Source organism: Fukomys damarensis, unplaced genomic scaffold, assembly GCF_012274545.1.
Source record: "Fukomys damarensis isolate Sample0158 unplaced genomic scaffold, DMR_v1.0_HiC HiC_scaffold_6, whole genome shotgun sequence".
Lineage (NCBI taxonomy): Eukaryota > Metazoa > Chordata > Mammalia > Rodentia > Bathyergidae > Fukomys > Fukomys damarensis.
In genome coordinates, this window is record NW_022900918.1 from 42,151,550 (window position 1) to 42,163,329 (window position 11,780).

The 11,780-nt window shown below is 55.1% G+C and overlaps 1 long non-coding RNA gene across 1 annotated transcript; it reads left to right on the forward strand.

The window, feature by feature from the left end:
- The first annotated feature begins 723 nt into the window (after window positions 1–723).
- LOC117285139 lies at window positions 724–11,449 on the forward strand. The gene is made up of 3 exons (XR_004516121.1): window positions 724–878; window positions 10,255–10,851; window positions 11,040–11,449. It is a non-coding gene; the product is annotated as an uncharacterized LOC117285139 (long non-coding RNA).
- Window positions 11,450–11,780: the final 331 nt, after the last annotated feature.

The following is an 11,780-nucleotide window of genomic DNA, read 5'->3' on the forward strand; positions in this document are numbered from 1 at the left end:
ATTCCCAAGGCCCTGAGCCCGGCAGCCTGCATGCATGGGGAGGAGGCCAGTGTTGCTGCTGCACGGAGGGTTCTGGCAAGGCTGAGCGGGGGGGGCCACACTGGCCTCTGGGCCAGCTCCCGAACAGCTGGTACGTCTCAAGGCTGCGTGGCCACCGGAGTGCTGGGGGAGGCGGCGCTTCCTGTCAGGCTCCCAACACCAGCAGTAACATTTTGTATTTTAAAGTCCGTGGATCTCTCCATTCCCAAGGCCCTGAGCCCGGCAGCCTGCATGCATGGGGAGGAGGCCAGTGTTGCTGCTGCACGGAGGGTTCTGGCAAGGCTGAGCGGGGGGGGCCACCCTGGCCTCTGGGCCAGCTCCCTGGAACAGCTGGAGGATGGCGTGATCTCTGCCTTGCCCAGGGCCTGTTCCCGAGCTCCAGGGCCCAGGGAGCTGCACCTTGGGGTCCTGAGTGGCTTCCTTGGAGATGAGTCTGGGGTGGGCAGATGCGGGGGTGGGAAGAGGAGCAGAGACGGGCCTAGGGGTGCTTGTGACTCTGCTCCTGAGAACATCCCGCCCGGACCTAGGGGCCAGAGCTAAAAGTTAACATCGGGAACTTGGGGGTTCAGAAGGAGAAAACAGACTCAGTAGGATCCAGAATATAAATCACCACTGGCTGCCCAAATGGCTCTGCTCTTTGGGTAGACCGGGTGGGAAGCGACCAGACTGAGCTGGAACAGGATCTCTGTGTGACTTGTCCGGACTGGGTTGGGGCGCTGTACCAGGCAGTGCGCTGGCTCCTGTTCACGCTGAGTGGATGTGGGGTGGCAGCCAGGCCTGCTTGCTCCTCCTGCAGGACCCAGGCTGTGGACTGGGCTCATCTGCCTGGGATGGTACAGGTGAGAGGAAGCCTGGGGGTGGGTGAGCAGGGACAAGGGAAGAGGAGGAAGGGGGCACGGCGAACACCAGGAGGGGCTTCTGATTTCCCACTCTCCACCTTTGTGCAAGACCCACGCTTCGATGTGAGTGTAATTTGACCTTTTCTTTCGTCCTGTGTATACCACAATCTGAGTGGTGGATTTAATTCCTGTCACATCTATATCTGTAGAACACAAAACTATCAACGACCCAGCAACTCGGTGGCCCTCTCCACTTTGTTTGGAAGGACTCATTTCCAGGGTGCCCCCTCCTGGGAATCGTAGCCAGGTATGGAAGCAGATACACAGGACCTGCTGCAGGAGAGGCTGCAGTGAGAGGTGGGCTGGAGCGGATCCAGGCTGCAGGCAGAAAGTACACTTGCTTGGGAGTCACAGACCCCAGTGCTTCCTGCCAGGCCCCTCCTGAGTTGTACCTACCTGCCCGCCACCCATCTGGAGGAAGCACTGGCTGGCCTCTGCCTCCCCGAGACAAGGTGCCCTCTCACCACAAGCCCCTCACCCAGCAGGGTGAGGAAACCCTGCAGCAGACCCCGCAGAGCTGGCCTGGGAGTGGCGGGGCTGGGAGAGGTTCCAGGGCCAATGGCCAGGGCCCTCTGGGATTGGTAATTACACTAATGGTTTTCTGACTGCTGATTTTAAAGGCATTACAGGAGGGCTTTCAAAATGATGACTTTTCCTTTGTAGCTGCGATAGGCACTGTCTTTTCATGCTTTCAGCTAAACACAGAGCTGACCTAAGCATGGATCTCAGATGCACAACCTGGCCGGTGAGGGGTCTGGCGCGTCTGGTGGTGTGGGGGAGGTGGCCTCAGCTGGGTTGGGCTGTGACCTCTGTGGGTAGGGCCTGGCTTCTATTGTCCTTGTGTTCGTGAAAAGATGGCGCAATACCACTTTGTTGGAGCAGATAAGATTTCCCCCCAATATAAAACTTATTTCCTCCTCAAAAAATATCACGTCTTTGTACCCATACAGGCTCGACCTCCATCACACAGAGATGCTTGGCAGATTTGCTTCCAGGAATAATAAGTAATAAGAAACACATAGCATCACTAACATTTTCAGCTTCTGTTGTAAAATTATTGTCATTTAAACAGCTCTCTTCAAATTTTCTCCTAACAGTTTTTTTTAAGTTTTCAAGTGTTTGTGTATCAACACACAGTTAGTGTTGAAATAAGAGTTTTAATGCTCAGAACACATTGGAATACCCACACCTGCCCAGCACCAATCTGTGCACGTGTCGAAGAGAAAGACTGGTGGGGTTGGATGGTGTTCTGCAGGAGGACGTATGCTTAAGAGGTAGCGATCCCAAGCTCTCGGGTGCGTGTACCAAGGCCAACACGATAGACCTTGGGAACTTTTCTGAGTAAATAATGGGGGGCTCAGAGGTGCCGGAGCAGAGGGAACTGTGGAGGGCCAGATGCACCGGGTAGGGTCCATACTCACTGTTGCTCCCCACCAGCTGCTGTGACCCCAGGACCTGGTGTGAGCAGGCACCGGGCCTTCCTGCCAGATTCCCGCTGGTGCTGGTGATCAGAGCAGAAAAAGGAAGTTGTGGCTTCCAATGCGGCTCGTTTCATTTTCCTTCTTGGATTCACTAAGTTCATTATTGCTTCCCAGTGATTTTTCCCATACCTTTGTATATTTAATTTCCTTTTTAATAGATAAACTGTCATGGGAGGTTACACAAGGCATTATTATTCAAGGGAATGTTTATATCACTCAGATAGATATCGTAGAGAATTACAGATCGGAGAGTATCTATTACATATATGAGTGAGGAAAATGACTGTGTTACCAAGTAAATACATGCTATATTTAAATACCGTGATAACAATCACCAACCACCAAGTTTTTCCTTGGTGTTTTGAAATTAAATATACAGAAAGGCAAATTAATATTTAAACTCTGTATAATTTTGAGGATCCATATCTGTATGACAAAGAGAGGGGACTCCAGGCACGCCGGGGTGAGAGGGTATCGTGACTGTATCCACTGGTGGAGGCCAGCGAGTCACACCACAGAGGGGACCCGCCTGGCTGCAGGTGACACCCGAGCAGTGGAGATAATTCCCTTATTGCTATAGCACCATTGCCGCGGCTTCTTTGTGGGCATCGTGTAAAGTACTTGAAACAAAACAATTTGTGATCTCATAACTGTAGGGACCCAGGCTGCAGGGAGGACAGGCTGAACTTGGCTGGGTAATTACGGGGCAGACGGAAAACATGGGGTCGCTTTATGTGGGCCAGGAGTGGGAGCCGAATGGAACGAGGCCCAGGAGGGAAGTGTGGAGCCGACCAGGCTGGGGCGGGGCGGGAGGGCTGCGAGGCGTGGGGCACCATCCGGAGCCGCTTTCACGTGGCCAAGCAGAACAAGGCCCGGTGTCTGTACCTGCACCAGCTCTTTGTCGGGATCTACGGTCTGTCCAGAAGGCGGACGCCACAGGTCCTTGGCAGGTCTGCCTCAAAGTCCTCTGTGATGAAATGAGTGAAGGACGCCCCACAGTGGGGCTACATCTCTTGAAGCATGGAGTCGGCTGGAAGATACACCTCTCTCCACGCCTTCTCCTTTTCCTTAGGGAAGGAGGGGGGAGGGGGAGTGAGCCGAGAGCAGTTGGTGCTGGCAGCAAGCGTGTCTCAAGAGGCCGAGTGGCCAGAGACCCTAGAGCTCTCCTGCACCTGGGAAGAGCTCACAAAGCGCTCCCGTGTCTGGAGGACACTGCCTCTTCATTTCCTGTGTCTCATGAGGCGCTGACACACCGAGATGGTGCATTGACACATCTGTCCTCCTGCTGGTAAAAGAGTCCTTCTGCGGTGGACTAGGGTCTCATCGAGCCACTTCAGAATGCTCGGAACTGTCAGCCTCCAGAGTCTCTGTGGTCAGGTTGAAGCGCCTCTGTTTGGTGTTTGTGTGGACAGACAGGTTCCTCGTAGAAGTCTTCACCCGAGAAACACTCCTGCTGGTCAGCGTCCTGGTTCCCTGAAACCTTTTCCTTCTAATTTTAGCCACTAACAATAATGAATATGACAGTGTGATATGTTTTATATAAAATATGATCTCTTAATATGATAAAGATATACTATATATCTTCAATAAGTCCTGGTAGGTTCCAGAAATTTCAGATTTCTTTAATCCAGAATCTTGTGTGAGATGTGATTAAAAAGCACAGTATGTGTTTAAATAAAATACTTATTAGAGTAGAAGACATATTGCCACGAGTCCTCCTCAGACCTCCCTCTTGCTTCGGACACATGCATCCCATCATTCTTGCTACTTTCTGCGGGCGTTCTGGAAGTCCTCTTTCTCGGGTGTCTTCAGTTGTGCTGTGAGTGTACAATGTAAACACTCCCTGTAGTTTTAATCAGCCCGTTTACTAGCAGACATCCTGCCGGGCGAGCAGTGCTCCTTGCATTCACCGTGCGTGGTGGGACCGTGTGGCTCTCGGAGGGTTCCTGGTCCATGTGGAGCTCACACGTGGTGCTGAGCGGGCTGGATCTCTGAATCTGGGCTGTGAGGCGTCATGCCCTTCCCCAGCCCGTGCTGTCCCCAGCACCGACTTAGGTCCAGATGTCCAGAGAAGTGTCTGAGCTCCTGGCTCTAGCATTTCTGTCCTCCCAACCACCTGCCCCTCAGGGGCTCGATAGACACCAACTACACAGTGACAAAGGGCCACACGGGGACTCGAGGTTCCTGGTGTCACCAAGGCAAGATTCACCCAACACGGACAGCAGGCCTCTGTGATAAAAGTGACCCTCGTAAGTGACAGGGATGACTGCCCCACTGTGAGGCCCAGCTGCACTTCCTGTGGCCCTTTCTCTGTCTCAGTGCTGTCCGGGAGCAGAGCCCTGTGAGTTTCATTGCCCGCACTACAAAATGCAGTCCTCCTCGCTCTGCGCCCCGCCCCCAGCGCCCCTCCTTTCTCTCTCCTCGCGACAGCACTTCCGTGGGTGCCTATAGTGCACATGGGTACGTGGGCGAATGCACAGTGCACATACATGCTTGTACACACATGTACATGGCAACACACCTTTGCAAGTGCATGGCTACACCAGCCCAGGTGCCCCTCAGACAGCTCCCCAGTGCTGCCCAGAACCGGTCGAAGGGGCACAACGAGCTGTGGGCGAGGCTGTCTCCGGGTGTCGCCATCCCGTGCCAGCTTCCTGCTGGGAGAGGAGACACATGTTCTGCAGGTGGCCCTCTGCATGGGGCTGAGGGGCTGGGACGTTGACCCAGGGAGGAGAGAGCTGGTTGGCCGAGGGACAGATACCTTGGAGGCTTGCTGTGGGCAGTGAGGCTGTGACTGCCAGGGTGGGAGCGGCTTGTGCCTGGGTTCCTGCTGGGTCCCAGAAGCTACACTTCACAGGCGCTGGTTACAGCCATGTTGTTACAGCCGGTGCTAGCTCTGTGGTTCGTGCAGGGGTTATGGGTGTGGACAAGGGGTAGGGAGGCCCAGACTGAAATTCTGGCCGAGTCCTGTGACATCGGAGTGGGTGTCATGGACCGGCAAGCAGAAGGTGGAGCTGCTCAACTCTGAGCACCTTAGGTGAAGCTGTCCGTGTGAACTCACACCCAGCTTGGCATAGAGAAGTAGTTGGAGGTGTGGCACGCAAGCCAGCTGGTGTGTGCTTGTGTGTTAGCCGGAAGCAACTAGAGACTGGGGTCCCCAGCACCAGCAAGCTGTTCCCCAGCAGAATGACCCAGGGCTTCTCGGGACACCTGGCTGCAGGTGTGGCTCCTGAGGGAGGGCCAGGCTTGGGCAACTCCAGACAGCGGCATGGATGCGACAAAAAGGTTAAGTCAGGGGCACAGCGCCTGGACCAGCGCCCAAGGCGATGGAACTCGAGAAACTTAGAGTCCCCCTCTCTGCTGTTTCGTCAACCGTGGTCTAAAAATTAAATGGAAAAATTCACAAATAGGCAATCTTAAGTAATTTTTGTTACAGAACATCCTTTTACTCATTTGGTTCTACTATGAATTATTGCTATCAGGCACTCTCTATGCCTGATTTCTAGGTTAGCCATTGGCATGAGTGGGTACGTAGAGGCACAGTCAGAATGACCGGGCTCGGTGCTCCCCTGGGTCCAGGCAGCGTCCAGAAGTGTGGCCCTCTAAGAAGGGGGCAGGCGCTGCACTGCAGGAAAGTAGCCACCAGTCCACACGGTGCTCCTGATCAAGTGTTCCCATCATCCTGTAGACACTGCCTTCCAAGGGTGGTGGCGACTCTGCTCTTGAAGACAAGGCCTGTGCCAGGTGAGCGTTATCTACACACCTCTGCCTGCAGGTGACCAAAAACGGTGTGTTCCACATACCCTGGCATGGAAACGCTCCTGCTCCCACCATCTTCCTCTCTTGAACCAAATCCTCTGCACATCCCTGATCCACAGCCCCCGGGACCATGTGGCCCCCGACCACAAGGAGTGTCTGAGAACCTGCCACCCCTCCAGGGGCCTGAGGAGGCAGTGCTGGTGTTGTAAGGGGCCCGGGATGGATCCCTGGACGGAGCGGGGCTCTAGGTAGAAACCCAGGAAACCCGAAGAAAGCACAGCCCTGAGTTAATAATGGCGTGTCCCTGTGGGTTCCTTGAGACACGGGGCAGGAGAAGCCGGGGTGTCGTGTTGGAGCTCTCAGCAGAGCCCTCAAACCCAGATTGGCTGTGCAGCAGAAACCTTGTCCTCAGAGGTCCTGGTGCCGTGGAAGCTGTCTCCGTGGCTGCGTGTGTCCCTTGGGGTGTGGGGAGTGTCAGGGCTCTGGCTCATGGGCCTGGCAGTGCGGTATGAGTTGGCGTGGGGGTGGCAGGGAGCCCCACGGCCCTTCTGCAGCCTGGAGCCAGCTGGCTTTCCAGCTGCTGTTCCTGTGCTGACATCCTCCAGGTGGGCCCCGCCAGGGCTGGGTGGCCCCGGAACTTGCTGTGGGCATGGAGCTGCCGTCAGAAGCCTGAGGTGACGGGCCAGGCTGGGTGCTGCTCAGCCAGGTGCTTCCTGGTCCATCCTCAGCACGGAGAGGACAGGAAAACAGCAAATGCGAGGCGAGTCCCTTCCTGTCTCCTCGCCCCACTCTCCTGGGTCTGGTGTCTCCTTCCCTCTGGGTGCTGCACACTGTGGCCACAGCTGCCCAACCCCCAACCCCCTGCCCGGACTCTGGAGGGCTCCGTGGAGCCGAACTCAGTCCTTCCCCTCAGAGGGGGCGGGGACCACCCTTTCAGCCTCAGAATCCCCAGGCATCCCGTGGGGTGTCTGCACACCAGCTCCCCAGCCAGCGCGGAGGGAGGAGCGGGCAGTGTCCTGGGTTTCAGAGTTGATGGGAGGAACCTGGGGTGAGGCTGAGGGCAGAGCCGTGCAGGGTGGGGGTGCAGATGTGAGTGGCACTGGGTGGGAGTCCCAGCGAGGGTGTGGGGTCCCTGTCGGGCCTGCAGCTCCTCCCATCCTTGCACGCTCCTCAGCAGGTGGGGCTGTGCGGGTGGGGACTTCGGGCCCTGGGTCGGATCCAGGCCTGACCTGGAGATGGGGATGCTGTGTGGCCACACATCAGGCTATGGCGTCAGAGTGGACACGGGATGGTCCCGAGGCTGTGGGGCAGAGGCAGCCATGCCACGTCCCCGCGTGCTGTTCCCACCTGGTGACCTCTGCCCAGAAGACAGAGTGCAGGCGGCTAGTGCAGCAGCCACCTTCTCCACGGCCGGTGACAGCTTCGTGGGGACACGTGTGTGCCTGAGCTTCCCAGTGCCCCTGGGCTCATGGAGGGAGACCCTGCACACCTGCCTTTGCTCAGCGACTCAGCGGGCTCCAGGAGGAGGAACTCACACGCACACCCACACTCTCACTAACAGACACACACATGCAAATGTGCCCACAGTATCATTAGCACACACACTCACACTCACACCCTCACCACACTCACGTGTACAGGCTCACACACACACATGCTCAGACACGTACTTACACGCACTTACCCTCAACACTCTCATTATCACACTCACACACTCACGTGCATACACACAGTCGCTAACACAGCCTCACTAACATACCTACACATACACTCCCTAACACATTCTCAGTAACACACGCACACGCCCACATTCACTCATGTCCCGGGAGCGATGGGCAGCCTCGTGTTTAGGCTGTGGCAGAGCAAGGAGGCTGAGGTGGGAGAGTTCCGCTCAGTGAGGGAGCCATACCCAGTGCAGGGAACTCTTCCCTCGTTCTGGGCTACCCGGCAACCCTTACCAGGGACCAGAGGGGCCAGCACCAGTGCAGCTCCCGAAGGCCCAGTGCTGGGGCCTGCAGAGTACTGGCTGTCCACCTCGGACCGGCGGATGGGGAGAGCTGTGTGCACCCAAGCTGCCTCTCAGGACGCCCTCACCTTGCACCTGTCCCACTGTGCCAGCGTCCATCAGAGGTCACGGGTGTCTGTCAGGGCCAGAGTCAGCACCAATTCGTGCTGCTCACTGCGCCTCCCGTAACTGCCAGTCGCTGGGCCATCCAGTGCCACGATACTAAATACCACTGTGGCCACCACAGACAGCATTGCGGAGGCCGAGGGAAAGCAGTATCTAGCGCCCTGTGGCGATAAATGGACGAGCAGTACTGGTTATGAAGGAGATTTTAATGGGAGGGTTTGGATCACAATTGCATGTATTTTAAGACTTACGTCAAGTATTCTGTGTTAAGTGTTACTCTATTACAGGTTACATAATAAGGGTTCTATATTAAGTATTAGTTGTAGAATATTTTTGGCAAAAGACTTTAAAAATAGGAGTAATTACACGGTAAGTTTTTAGTTCTTTTAAAAAGTTTTCTCTCCTGTTAGGAAAGGTGTCTCTGAAGAAGTGAAGAAGTTGGTGCATTTGAAAGAACATGAACAAGAAGTCAGTGCTGGGGTCCTGGGGTTCTGGGGTCGAGGGATGGGATGCGTCCACACAGCAGCCCGGCATCACCAGTGTAGGTCCCCTCCTCTCCTGGGGGCAGCGAGAGGCACCCAGCATAGGCTGGGGTTGGGGCAAGAGGCTGCTGCTGGTGCTTCAGGGGAGGCAGGGCAGGGGCGTGGATGGGGGCAGGCGAGAAGCAGTGGGCACAGCCTTCTGCCTTCAGCCCATGTCCCTACGGTGGGCACGGATGTTCCTGGGACTCGAGGCCTAGGGCTGGGGGATCGTCAGCACCTTGTCCATCTGACCTGGGAAAATCAGAAACGAGATACCTACAAACTGAAATTTAAACTTTTTCTTTACTGTTCTGAAAACATAAAATTAGGTCGCTTATATTAATGGTTATGTTTAGTTTTTGCTAAAATGGCATCACATTTGGGAATAGCTCGTGAGGTAACACTCTTATGAGGAATCCTGAGTATCGTGATGGTCTGGACAGCACCAGCAATCATAGACCCTGGGAGTTGCTGTGGCCAAACTGCAGAAATGCAGGACTGCATGCATCTGCGGGTTGGGCCCCTCATGACTGCCTCTTCCTTTCTCTCTGCCGCTCGCTCTCCCAGAGCCAGGACAGCGCTGCTGTGATTTCCGTTGTACCAAGGGGACAGTGGTGTCGGCACCTCCTCCCGTACACGGCTGTGAAGGCCCAGCCGGTCAGTGCAGCCGTGATCACCATCCGTGTCTCACAGGAAGTCCTCCCAGAAGCCCTGTGGCCAGCTTTCGCGTGGGATCGTGCGGGAGCTTTGGCCAGGGGTCATGTGTGGTACTCGGCTGTAGCTGCTTTGCAGCCGTCAGCCATGGGAACCGTGTGGGTCAAAGGGGTCATAGGAGAGGCCCAGGAGTGACGGGACCCTCGGCGCTGGAGCCCCTCAGTGTGGTCCTCTGGCAGGGACTGAGGGACAGGCTTGGGCCTCACCGCGGGGACCAGCTCCCTGTCTGGTTCCTCCCAGACTAGAATCAGGTCGTGTCTGCAATGCTGCTTTAGAATGAATTGGGATTGTCCCTATTTGTCATTTTATTAGCGACTCATTACAGCCATTTCTTTGGGATTAAAAGGAGAAGAAAGAGGGAACGTAAGTAAAAAGAGTAAGCTAATGGCCTATCCAGAATGCTGCGGCAATTCGTGGCAGCTTGAATGGAGTAACAGAATTACCATCATGTTAAATTTAACACTTTTTATTTTAGCAATACGATCGCCCGATCATATCTTCAGGTGCAGCCAGCGTTACAAAAGTAATTTTTATAATTGTAAATTCATTCTGTCTCAGGTGGCTCAGGATGACTTTGGAGACCCTATTACCAAATTTCCATCTTCAAAATTACTTTCTGCGGTGACATGGGCCCCAGTGTGTGAGAAGACAGGGAGGAAGCTCTGCTCTCAGCTTCGGTGTGCGAATCGCATGATGCTTTTCTTCTGCAGGTGTCTGCCTGTGTCTGTTCTCCTCCCGTGCTGGGTGTCCAGGAGCTGTCTTCTGATGTCACCGTGTCCTTCTCCCTCCGACATTGCTGCTAGAACCTGGAGTGGAAGAGAAGGCGCCTGGGGAACCCACATGACAATGAGCCCTACCCACTGGGACAGCCGCGTGTGGCCCGTGGGCCTCGCTGTGATGTGGAGCAGGACCCCTGCTCCCCTGGCCCACTTATCTCAGTCTTGGCACTGCGTCTGTGCTGTCTCCGCATGTGAGAACAAGGAACACTCAAGGATGCACGGAGGGTATTTCTCTCTGCCCTGATAGCTCCTTGCTGAGAGAAAATGGGGGAAAGCTGGGCCCAGCTACAGCCCCCACACCCTGGGCCTCTCTGCAGGGTTGGGCAGGGCGGCTTCCCAAGAATGCGCTGCTGTGGATACTGGGCAGGATGGCTCTGAGGAAGCAGGCACGCGGTGGCACCTGCAGAGGCTGCTGCTCTTCACGGCCCTGAGCACAGAGCCTGTTGACTGGGAGCAGAGTGGAGTAGATGACTCTCTTCCAGGCTGCAGACCTGAGCCTGGGGCCCCAGAGGAGTCACAGGGCCTAAGGTAAGAATGTCCCGTGTCACCCCTCTTCCGCACAGGGCCTGCCGCAGGATTGGAAATGGTCATAAGCACTTGCAGTGGGGCTGTTCTGGCGTGGTAGCTGCTACCCAGGTGTCCTTGGCAGTGGTGACCTGGGACAGCGTCACTGCTTCCTCTTGTGTACAACCAGAGTTCTTGGGATTCTCTTCCAGGAGCTTCTCCAGAAGTGGGTAGACAGGAGGAAAGAACTCAGCTCTGGAGCCTGCCAGGTGTACCAAGTGAAATAAAAAAGTAAGGTGACACGGTGGTCTTCACTGTGAGAGTGGCATGATCACCAGCTTTGGCGTCAGCATGGGACAAGCCTCAAACTGTCCCTTGTGGTCGTCCGTTGCCAAAGACCCTTGGGTCAGGCTCCAGTCCCCACTGCCCAGTGTGCGACGCAGGCCTGAGAAAAGGAATGCCCTGGGAGACAGAACTAAGAGAGAAAGTGGGGCCGGGATGACCAAGGCCAGTGCAACCCACAAAGGCACCGCACAGTCCCAGGCACTGACTTCCTGGCAATCAGTTGTGGTAAAGGCGATGGTGGTTTCTATGGAAATGAATGTAAACATGGCTCAGAAAGAACAAGACAAAGCATTCTCGACTTAGGAACAGAATAGACAAGATACATGACTGTGATTAGAACATTGTCCTTCTAGTCTGAAGATTTGGTTGTGGGAACAGAATTTGGGTGTGAGTTACTCTGACCTCGGCACAGACTCAACTTCTGTAAACAGCCGATTGTGGGGCTGACTCTTTACAGCCTGTGGTTGAGAGATGTGTCGTCAAATGTGCCGTAAATCTGGGTCAGGAAGAGTGCATTTCTTTGGAGTTCATGATCATGCCACTTCAGGTGCAGCTTTGTAAGAAATGTCATTGTGGGAGATGAAACGTGGGTCTGCAGTCCTGGACTT